This window comes from Acomys russatus, chromosome X (genome assembly GCF_903995435.1).
Source record: "Acomys russatus chromosome X, mAcoRus1.1, whole genome shotgun sequence".
NCBI classification, from domain to species: domain Eukaryota; kingdom Metazoa; phylum Chordata; class Mammalia; order Rodentia; family Muridae; genus Acomys; species Acomys russatus.
The window spans coordinates 7,398,698-7,411,323 of record NC_067169.1 but is presented as its reverse complement, the minus strand read 5'-3'; the positions used below and the strand labels follow the sequence as shown (position 1 = coordinate 7,411,323).

The 12,626-nt window shown below is 40.7% G+C and overlaps 1 pseudogene; it reads right to left on the bottom strand.

The window, feature by feature from the left end:
* Positions 1 to 4,531: 4,531 nt before the first annotated feature.
* On the bottom strand, positions 4,532 to 5,132 carry LOC127185658 (high mobility group protein B1-like; annotated as a pseudogene).
* Between the last annotated feature and the right edge of the window lie 7,494 nt (positions 5,133 to 12,626).

Here is a 12,626-nt window from a genome sequence, read left to right as displayed (position 1 = left end):
GCACAGCTAGACTCACTCTTAGTACCAGACTGAAGGATGTTTCTTTCTCTGACTCTCTCTTTCCACGCCTCTCTTTATGTTTGTCTCTGTGTCTCTCAATCTTAGTCTCTACCTCTCAGAAAACAACCTTTTAGACATCTCTCTCTCTCTCTCTCTCTCTCTCTCTCTCTCTCTCTCTCTCTCTGCCATTCTCCACTCTAGGACATAGAGAACACTCCAAGAACATTCTTCCCTCTCTCCCATCTCTCTCTGTCACACAAAGACACACAGAAAACCTACCTTCAGAAGCATTATTTTCTCTGTGTGTATCTCTTTCTTTGTCTCTTGGTCTCTCACTATGTCTCTATCTGAAGAAACCACCCTTAAGACCATCCCCTCTCTCTCTCTCTCTCTCTCTCTCTCTCTGTCTCTCTCCACTCCAAGATGTAGAGAATGCCAACTTTCTCTTTTAATTAATTCATTCATATTACATCTCAATGGTTATCCCCTCCCTTGTATCCTCCCATTCCTCCCTCCTTCCTGCTTTCCCCCTACTCCCCTCCCCTATGACTGTAACTGAGGGGGACCTCCTCCCCCTGTATATACTCATAGGGTATCAAGTCTCTTCTTGGTAACCTTCTATCCTTCCTCTGAGTGCCATCAGGTCTCCCCATCAAGGGGACATGGTCAAATATGGGGCACCAGAGTTCTTGTGAAAGTCAGCCCCTACTCTCCACTCAACTGTGTATAATGTCCTGTCCATTGACTAGATCTGGGCAGGGGTTTGATGTTTACTGCACGTATTGTCCTTGGCTGGTGCCATACATTGAGCAGGACCCCTGGGCCCAGGTCTGCCCGTCATAATGTTCTTCTTGTAGGTTTCTAGGACCTTCTGGATCCTTCTATTTCCCCATTCTCCCATGAGAATGCCAAGTTTCAGAGCATTCTCTCCTTTTTCCCTCTCTGGTCTGTATCTCTTGATTTCTGTCTCTCTATTTCTCTCTCTTAGAAAACCATCCATTAGGCTACTCCCACCCCTTTTGCTACTCTCCATTGCCAGACATAGAGAATGCCAACTTCTAGACCATTCTTTCTCCTCCCTTTGTCTTTATCTGCTTCTCTGTCTCTGGCTGCCCCATACAGCCACCTGCACAGCTTCCTCCCAAGCCTCTCTCTGTGTCTGTTTCTGTTCAGCACAATTACTGTACCCAGCACCCTCCCATGCAGGTCTGCTACCTTCTTTTTGAGACTCTTATCCATCATCACACTGGAGACGCCAAGTACATCCAGTGTGATCAGGAGGATGATGGCCCTCATTGTTCATGAGCAGCTGTCCGTCCTGCAGGTTCCAGGAGCTCACTGATTGGCAATGCTCAGAGTCTCTCCCTGCTTTTTATAGCTGCCTTTCAAGATGGTTGCCTGAGCAGTGTCCTGCATTTCAGTTGGCACTTGTGCGCTGACATTGACATCAGGTCACTTATTATACAAATTTGTTCCTGGAGAACTTTACTAGGCATGGGCAATTAACTTTTATTGTCAAATATGATGCTCAATGCCTGGCCCAAGTTTCAGGCAGATTTTTATTCATTGGCTTTATGTTAGTATTAAGAAAACAGAAGACTAAAAACAGATGCTATCATATTATTTTATCTGGAAGGGAGGCTGTGTAAACCTAATGTCTAAACTTAAAACTTTCACATAGCTGGTGGTTAAATAAAAATACAATTTCTAATCCTTACTTGGGCTTTATTTTGGGGCACAACTGATTCCTACACATTTGGACAAATCTTTGTGTGTATTTCTTTCAATTGAGCCTTCTCATTAATCAATTCCTATTCTCTCTTCCTCCAATCAGATGTGAGGGGAAGAATGTCAAGTGTTACCATTTTCAATCAATCAACTTTTTAACACTCATGTACCTGAACCATGGATGCAATATCAGGAATACAGGGGATGCTAAAATGCACTTGTGGACACTGCTCTGATTTGTCCCAAACCACATTGTTTACATGACCAAGGACAAAGCAGTAAACTGGCTTGAGTAGAATTCATATTTGTTTGTGGGACTTGAGGTTCTAGTCTTTGTTTAAACAACTGTGATAATGTGGAACATGCTGTCTTGATTCCAAAGATAAGGTTTTGCTTTTGTAGATATAAGTCATTGTTTCTTTACATACCATCACTCAAATTTAACAGCCCATCAATTGGGAGCCACGTAACCCAGGTAACATCCAGAACACTTACTGGGTAATAATGATATATATGGTTACAATTTCAATTACTTTTATATTTTGTTATTTATTTAATTTTTTTGTGTGTGTGTGCATGTCCATGTGCGTGTGTGTCTGTGTGAGTGTGCCCAATTTTCCAGGCTTGGCAGCAGTCAGCTCTAATTTGAAGAGACATCTTGCTATGCTCACATTTTCTCAGTTTTCAGCAACCTGTGCTGATGAAAGTTTTGGGAAATCTAACCCTTCCGCATGTGAGAATCCAACAACCTGAAAGTTGAAATTAAACATTTGAACTCGTGTCTTCTTGACAGCATTTAATGTAAAATAATGCATGCATACACTGGTTTTTTCTCTTTAAAAGACAGTATCACTTTTTATTGCATAGATCCATGTGCCATATTAAAACAGCTAGAGAGACAGATTTGACTTCTGTATCCCCATGGGCATGGCAATAAAATTATCATGAAACTAGTTGGTTTTACAATTACTTTGATTCTCAGCTGAATTTATACTTAGCACCTTTATTAGATTTCTTGTGTAGCAAGTTTTAAAACTTTATTATTTATTTTGTATATAGGACTGGATATGTTCATACCATGGAATGTGTGTGGAGGTCAGAAGATAATTGGTGTCTACCTGCTCTCTCCTTCTGCAAAGTGGGTTATAAAGATTGTACTCAGTCACCATTACCCACTGAGATGTCTCAAATCTCAAGAAGGTAGTTCTGAAATACAAAACAATTTGGAAATCATCAAAGCCTAATCTAAAGTGCAAAAGTTATTCAAGCAAACATGTCTTCCTCCCATTTAATTTTGATATTTCTGGTGGTCTTTGGAGCACTACAAAAAGAAAGTATAAATGGCAACCTACAGGAGTAAATGCTTATCCAAAATCACTGTTATGGAGGCATGAGCTTCCATCATCATCATCATGTCAGCACCTGGAGCCAGAGGCAAGGGCTCACATCTTCATCCATATGTAGGAAACACAGAGCAACCTGGAAATTATGCAAGGTATTGAAATCTCAAATCCCATTCCCCAAAGTGGTATACTTCCTCCAAGGACATCAGCTCTCCTTCGCATCCTCAAACAATGCCACCTACTCAAGTATTAAAGGGGCTAGGGTGGGATTAATCCAAGCATATTAAGAAAATTCAGCATATATTTGAGAAGTAAAGCAGGAATCTGAAACATTATAAAACAGCAATTTCACTCATCCTACATCTAATTTCTGGATACACTTACTCATTCTGTTCCAGAACCATCGCTGATACAGAAAGTTCATGGTGCTATTTTTCTGCTTTTATAGCTACACTTGTGAGAATTCCCCACAGGACAATGATGTTTGTTTTGAATATAAAATGTCGTCAACCAGACATGGTGATGCACATCTTTCATTCCAGCACTCTGGAGACAGAGGCAGGGGGAACCTCTGTGAGTTCTCTGCTAGCCTGGTCTACATATTGAGTGCCAGGGGAGCTAGGGTGACTTAATGAGACCCTCCCTCAAGAAAACTAACCAACCAGCCGACCAACCAAGCAACAAATAGGTAGCATATTCTTCAGGAAAATATGTCTGCGTTTTACAATTCCTGTGTGTGTGCATACACGTTTATGTTACTGTGAGTAAAGGCATGCACATGCCATATCAAAGACGTGAAAGTAAGTGGTCAATCTCAGGTGACAATATTCATATCCTCAAAATAAGGATGGAGGGGCTTTTGTGTTGTATTAATTACAAATGGTTTTGGTTTTAAATAAAGTTTTTGTGAAGTTGGAGGTATGAGGTCTTTTTTCTTTTTTAAATAAAAACTTGTATTTACTCAGAAGCACTCAGAATGATTACAAAACAGCTACTTTTTTTTTGCAACTGTGGAGTGGTATTCAGATAACAGAAGAAGAAATATCTTTGTATGAGCTGCATCCCAGATAACTCAAGAAAAAAAGAAAAAAGAGAAAAAAAAGAGAAAATACAAAACCAAAAAGAAAATAAAACACAACAACAACAACAAAAACGCCTTACCATCCCCATATATAACTAATTTACACTGTGCACCAACAAGAACTTGCTTTAAATTTCCATGGCAATTTACAACCCATGGAATGCACCAGGAAGATTAGTGGCCATTGAAAACACCAGCAGGACAGGGCAAACTAAAGACACATTCGTTAGTGTGCTAACTGTACAAAAAAAAAAGGCACTGTACAGTTAAAAAAACAAATCTTGCAGAGCCTTACATTCCACTCATTCTTTAGAAGGAGTGAGTTGTGTACATGGGGATAAATGCCTTCTAGATAAGAAAACGAAGTGCCAGAACCAACTCATTCATCATCATCCTCTTCTTCCTCATCATTCTCTTCTTCCTCATCATCCTCCTTCTAATCTTCCTCTCCCTTATTTTCTTGCTCTTTTCAGCCTTAACCACTCCATTTCACTGCATCATGCTTTCCTTTAGCTCTCTAGGCAGCTATATGCTTTTTGTACCTCTTCAGCTTGGCAGCCTTCTTCTCATAAGGCTAATTGTCATCCACAGCAGTTTTTTTGTCATCTGCTGCAGTGATGTTCCACATCTCTCCTACATTCTTTGCAACACCACCGATGGATAAGCCAGGGTGTTCTCCTTTGATTTGGGGGAAGTACTCAGAACAGAACAAGAAGGCTGAAAGAGGCCTCTTGGGTGCATTGAAGGCCTTGAACTTCTGTTTGGTCTCCTCTTAGTGGGGGTGTGGGTGGGGTGGCATGGAGAGGGATGTAGGTCTTCATCTCATTTTCATAATGAGTCTTGTCTGCCCTTGCCATGTCATCAGACTTTCCCTTTTCTTTGGCAGACATGGTCTTCTACCTCTCCAAGCACTTTCTGTAGAACTCTGAGAAATTTACAGAAGCATCTGGGAGCTCCTTCTTGTGCTCCTCCCAGCAGGATTGCACAAGGAAGATATACAAGTTTTAATAAACAGAAGAGAAGAATCTATATGAAGCCTTCTGAGGAAGAATCTTTACTTTCTGTTAGTTGTTCAACGCCTCATTTACACAATGGCTTATTCACACTGGGCATGCTTAAGGTTACTCTAATGAATGTAATAATTTTATTAAGTTTTGAAATTTTCATACATATCTTTCCAGCTGCTCTCTCATTCCTCTACTTCCTCCCTCTTTTCTTTTTTAAATAACCCAAGATTCATATTTGTATAGGCTACATACTCACAGTTGTGGGACCTCCTAAGGACCATACACCTCAAAATTTGTTCTCCCTTCACCAGAAACCTATAGTTAAGGGTAGGACTCATGAAACATATTGTAATGCAGAGTGGCTCAATGTTATTTTCTTACATCCTTTGTCCTTCTACTTCTCAGTATTACCCACAGATGACTCAACATTTAAACTTGACATATTGATAAGATTTTATTTTTGTCAGTTACTCAGTTGAGGAATCAGTGTGAATTTGGCCACTGAAACATGATTTTGCCAAATTTGTTGTATGGAAAGTATGAAGGTTTTTAAAATCATGTAGTTTTTCCCTCTTGTCCCTGACAGTGAGATTCATGTTATTTCACACCACTTGCTTGAACTCCACACTTGTATGCAACTCAGACCAAAGAGGAAAAAATATATCAAAGAAACACATTATTTGAAGAGGTAAAGAGAAAGTAGAATAGCGGTAGTGTAAGAAGGAAAGAGACAAAATTTAATAAAGTCAAAGACAGGAAATTATGGAAAGGTACTTTTAACAACAGAGAAACTCTCTCTCTCTCTCTCTCACACACACACAAACACACACACACACACACACACACACACACACACACACACACACACAAATTGGGTTTATAAAGAAAGGTTGTTCACCAAAGGTTTGTTATTCTGCAGAAAATGGGTATATTGCTATGGACAAGACTGAGTAAATGAAGTGTGCTGGTTAGTCTAATGTCAACTTGACACAAACTAAAATCTTCTGAGAGAAGGGATAGTCAAATGAAAAAATGCCTTCATAAGATCGGGTTTTAGATAACCTTGCTGGGAATTTTCTTAAATCAGTGAATGATGAGAAAGATACCAGCCCATTGTGAGCAGGGACACGCCTGGGCTGGTGGTCCTGTGTTCTATGAGAAAGCAGAGTGAGCAAGGCAGTAAGGAGCACCCTTCATGGTTTGTTCAACAATAGCTCCTGCCTCCAGGTTCCTGTCATGAGCGGATTTCTGTATTGAGTTCCTTCAATGATGGACTATGATGTAGAAGTATAAGACAAATAAGCCCTCTCCTCCCTATGTTGCTCTTGGGCATGGTGTTTCTTCATAAGGATATATTTGAGCTCATTTTCTCGTGTTTCAGTTGTGTTCATGTCCCTGGCTGACTGCTTTGAAATAACTTGGTTCTAGAGATGACATATTCCTTTGGCTTTTGTTGTTCAGGTTTTGATGGTGTCCTTTAGCCATCTGGCTGTCTCTGGCATTGTTTGGTAGTTTCTGGTTGCCTTCACTGGCTGTTGAGAGCAGCTCATATGTGAGTTTGTATAAACTAAGACTCTGCTCCTGCAGGGACCAGAGAACCCCTCTGTGGATCTGTCTGGTGACCTGAGGTCATTCCTGGGAAATCTCTGTGAACAAGCTAGGTGACCAGAGATCAGATTTACCAGTGTCCCACACCAGGGTGTCTCCTCTCAACAGGGAAACACAGACACTGGTGCTTTGTGTTATTTGTTTGTGTTTTGTTGCCCACAGTTCAGTGTGAGACACTGAGCTCAGTGTTCTGTGTGCAACCTTGTGGCTAAATTCTGGAGAGTATACCAGTGCCTGGGTCAATCCAGGAACTTTCTGTGGAGTAGCTGAGTGACCTGAGATCAGATGCATGTGTGTTCCACACAGTAAGATTTCCACTGGGCTGGGAGAGCAAGACACTGGTGTTTTGTAGGTGTGTGGATAGACCCTGGAGATAATGCCCATGCCTGTGGGGATCCAGTAACTTTCTGTGGATTAGCCCTGTGGCCCAAATGTGGAAACACCTGTTTTCCACACCTTGTAGTCTTCTATCACCAGAGAAATATCAGCACTGTGTTTTCATGGCCACAGTTTGGTCCATTGCTCACTGGGCAGTCACTGTTGTCCTGCTGATCAGACACAACGTGTGATCTGTTCCACTATCTTGTATCCCACTTATTTTTATTTTCTAAAGTAGAATCTTTCTTTCATTGTTTCTTTTTAACAACAAACCCAGCAATAAAACATACTAAGACAAAATAAAAATTATAACATCGAAGTTGGACAATGTAAACAAATATAAAGAAAACAACACCAAGAGAAGGCACAAGAATAAGAGAACAACAAATCCATACATTCAGGAATTCCATGAAAATACTAAACCGAAGTAGTAATATATACACAGAGGACCTGAATCAAATACCTGTAGGCCCTGCCCAAGCTGCACCAATCTCTGTAAGTTTATATGAGTATTTCTCAGTTAATAAAAGGGGCTTGTTTCTATGGTGGTTTCCATCCCTTCCATCTCACCCAATCTTTCTGCTTCCTTTCCCCCGGGGTTCCCTGAGCTCGGAGGGGAGGTAATAGTTGAAACATCCCATTTGGGGCTGTGTTCCAAGGTCTGTCTGTCTAATATCTGGCTGTGAATCTCTGTATTTGTTCTCATTTGCTGCTGGAAGAAGCTTCTCTGATGATGGCTGAAGGAGGCACTGATCTGTGACTATAGCAAAAATAATTAGGTGTTATTTTATCACTTAAAAAAAACCCAGTAGTATTTGATTTTTAACCTAAAGTTTCTGGCCTAACTAGTTTCTGGTTCTAGGTCATCCAAGCAATATAGGGTATGAGTTCCATCTCAAAGAGTAGGACTTCAGTCAAATCAAACATTAGATGGTTACTCCCACAAATTATATGCCACCATTGTCCTAAGCATAGTTTGCAGGCAGGACACCATTGTAGATCAAAGGGTTTGTAGCAGGTTGGTGTTTATGTGTCTCTTTGGTAGCCTGCAGAGTACATTTCAGTATCAAAGACACTAGAATAATACTTCCCTTGTGAAAGCAAAGGGACAGACACTACCAGAAATTGCAGCGTGTGAATGGGCATGAGCAACTGTCTCTGTGCAAGTTTCTTTTTGCCTCTATGTTTTAATCAGTTACTTTATTTTTATATTGTTCTCCAAAACTGAGATAAAACCTAGAATACACAACGCTGTAATACTGTTTGTGGTACAACAATTTTAAAGTTGACCATTAAGGAAACGCTCATACCTCTCAGCCAAAACTATAGACTATGCCTTTGGGTGCATTCACGCCACATTATATTTCTGGAAAAAAGTCATATCTTTGATAGATGCTTTAAAATGTCATTTTATACTTTTTCACTTTTATTGATTATTGAGATTCTCACATAAAACACCCTGAACATTTTTACTTCGCAGTGCTCCTATGTATGCCTCACCCAAGCATAAAAAAGATTAAAAAATAAAGAAGAGCATTCCATTTTATGTTATGAGATTACAGGCCACATATCAATATGAGGGGCAATATCACAACCACCAAGGGACTTATGACCCTCAGCAGATGAAAATACCATGGCCTCAACATGACCTCAGATCATTGACTACACATGTCGCTCACATCAAGATGGCCACCTAAGGCCACAAAGCCAAAGCCCATCACAAAGACATCAGTCAGCGGCAGAGACTGCATTATCCACATAGATTCCAGGCTCTCATGTGGCCTAGGGCATCAGCATGAAACACAAAGACCACAAAGCCACCAGTGGCATTGCACATCATGGTGGCTCTTCAAGGAGGTCCAATCCAGAAAGTGAACCTTTCCTCATCTTGGCATTTCATTGTTGTCCAGAACCAGTGGGTTTCCCACAGGCAGGAAGCATGATCAGGGTCCAAAATTGACACTGCATAAGCTCCAGGCTACTTCAAAACCCTTGCTGACCCTACGATCCATTTTTCTATATTTCTGTCTCTCCATAACCTATTTGAGCATCACACACTGCATTTGTTTTTTTTTTTTTGTGACTTTTTTACTTTATTTATTTATTTTTTTATTAATTTATTCTTGTTACATCTCAATGTTTATCCCATCCCTTGTATCCTCCCATTCCTCCCCCCCCCCCATTTTCCCATTATTCCCCTCCCCTATGACTGTTCCTGAGGGGGATTACGTCCCCCTATATATTCTCATAGGGTATCAAGTCTCTTCTTGGCTACTTGCTGTCCTTCCTCTGAGTGCCACCAGGTCTCCCCCTCCAGGGGACATGGTCAAATGTGAGGCACCAGAGTACGTGAGAAAGTTGTATCACACTCTCCACTCAACTGTGGAGAATATTCTGACCATTGGCTAGATCTGGGAAGGGGTTTAAAGTTTACCTCCTGTATTGTCCTTGGCTGGTGCCTTAGTTTGAGCGGGACCCCTGGGCCCAAATCTGCCTATCATATTGTTCTACTTGTAGATTTCTAGGACCCTCTGGATCCTTTTATTTTGCTATTCTCCCATGCGTCTCTCATTTAGAGTCCCAATAGGATGCCCTCCCCTCTGTCCCAGTTTCCTGGTAAGTGAAGGCTTTCGTGGGACATGCCCCTTGGGCTAGTATGCAGATATAAGTGAGTATATACCGTTTGATTCTTTCTGCTTCTGGGTTAACTCACTCATTATGATCATTTCTAGCTCAATCCATTTATCCACAAATTTCGGGAATTCCTTGTTTTTAATAGGTGAGTAGTATTCCATAGTGTATATGTACCACACACTGCATTTGTATATTGTATTTGTCCATGTGCACTGCAAAGACACAGGCAGAGAGATGGTTTCTTTTTTTTTTTCAAATCATCAGGACATTTGGGTTGCTTCCTAAAGGTACACCCCTTAGTAGATGCAGTCTTACAGCCAAACATTAAGTGGACCTTGAGGAATCCTGTGGAGGACAAGGAGGAAGGATCAGAGGAACCAGAGGAGTCAGGGATAGCACAAGATTAAAGCCCACAGAATCAACTGACAGGGACTCCTGAAGGCTCACAGAGATCAGGAAGCCTGTAGAGGTCTGACCTAGGTCTTCAGCATATATATATTATGGCTTAGTAGCTTGGTGTTCTTGCAGGAATCCTAACAGTGAGAGAAGGGCCTGTCTCTGCCATTTTTCCTTCTTGTGGCACTCCTACTGGGTAGCCTCATCCAGCCTTGATGAAATGGTATTCGCTTGGTCTTATTGTAGCTTGTTTTACCTGTTATGCCCAAATTTTGAGAGACTGCCCAAATAGACCACCCAAGAGCTGAGTTCAAATGCAAGGGCAAGGAAGTCTTTATTGCAGGTCCTAACCCGGGACACCTCCAATGCACTGACATAGCACATACAGGGAAGTGGCTCTGAGTATCAGTTGAGAGGTTTATTTTTATAGGTTTTAGACGACGAAATGAGTTTTACAGTATATGATTGGGTGGCATTTGGGCAGAAAATCTGCAAGCAGGGAGTTACAAGCCTTGCCATTTCATGCTTGGGTAATAGGTGTAGGGGCAAGTTGGCCTATAGAAAAGATTGGTTGAAGCAGTCATGGGGGCATTAGGACCTTTGGCCTGACTTCTTCTAACTGGTTGTTGCTATGGGCCAGGCCACCATTTTCAAAATGGAGTTTGTCTGGTTCTTACAGTACCATGTTTGGTTTATATCCCTGAAAGACCTGCTTTGACTGAGAATATGTGGAGGGGATGGATCTGGGGGAGAGGAGAGGTGGGGAAGAGAGAATGAGGTGAGGAAAGGAAGGGGAAACTGTAGTCAGAATGTAATATATGACACAAAAAGAGTACCTCCTGTGGCTTTTAAGCCATCCTGGCTATAAAGCCTCACATACTAAAAGACATAGCATTGAAAGTTTATATTAAACACTGGATGTCATGTTTGCAATGTTGAGGATAATAATTTCCTGTCTAATTATGACCTATGTAATTATCTCAATGAAAAATATTTCTTGCAGTAATATCCACTAGTTCCGTTATTTCTTTTATACTTATTTGTTAAAGATTTGTTTGTTTTCTCTTGAACACAGTCTCACTGTGTAGCCTTGCTTAGCCTAGAACTGAATATATAGACCAGGCTGACCTTGAACTCACAGAAATCTATCTGACTTTGCTTCCCAAGCCGCAAAATTAACACCATGCACCACCATGCCTAACTAATGACATTTTAATGTGTGTGTGTGTGTGTGTGTGTGTGTGTGTGTGTGTGTGTGTGTGTGTGGCTGTGTGTGTGTGTGTGTGTGTGTGGCTGTGTGTGTGTGTGTGTGTGTGTGTGTGTGTGTGTGTGCAGCAGGTGGGTACTATACCTATGGAGACCAGAAAAGGCAACAGATTTCTCTAAAGCTGGAATTACAGATGGTTGAACACAAACATGGAGTTGCTTGTAACTGAACACAGGTTTTCTGCAAGGGCAGTCAATGTGCTGAACCCCAAAGTCATCACAAACAAGACTTTTTCAGTAGTTTAATTGCCATGCATATTGTGTTTGTTGAATGTTTTGTCACATTGAAGACATATGTATGCATGACAAATCAATTTATTTTATCAACAGAAAAGTCGGTACCATGGTAGGAGGATGGGAAACAAATCTGTGAAGCAGGGACTCTGGCAAAAATAAAAAGGATGAGTTATCTTCATTGTCATTATTCTGATTTCATGGAAAGGTGACATGGGAAATATTGCTGATATCGCTGTCATCTGTGAGGCTTCCAAAGCAATAGGCAACACACACACACACACACACACACACACACACACACACACACACACCAGTAAGATGTGCATGAGCTGATGGCACTGACATGAATTTTAAAAAAATAACACATATCACATGGTTAAACCTATGTTTGATCTTGCTTGGCCTCCCTACTTCTCTACTGGGCTTTAGATTGACAGTCTGCTGTATAAATATTGATTATCTTCCATAAAAGGAAAACATGGGAAAGATTGTGCCTCAGGAGTCTTGTACAAAGTTCATCTACATTTAAAGTATTTCTAAGTGCAAAGTACACTCATGACTTACACAAACACTATTCATTTTTAACTGTCAAGAGTTTCACAAAATCCTTTTCCATTGCCTTCAAGATAAAAGAAGTCTACAGTTTGTTTTTGGAGAGAGTTGCTTTTTTATAAAGACTAACATCACCATCAACTGTAGCTTTGTCACTTTTGATTATATGTATAAGTAGAATTATGAATAGAACTCTTCTATTAAATGCATAACTAATACACTAAAGAACGAACTCTAGCATATTGAAATATGAACAGGCTCTGCTCCATTGATGTATTCACCTATATGGTGTCTTTACTGATTGCAAGTGTCTATGAAAGATAGATTTTGGAGCAGGTAAAAATAAACTAAAAAAGAAAAGATCGTTAGAGCTTCCTAATATTTCCAGTGAGCTTA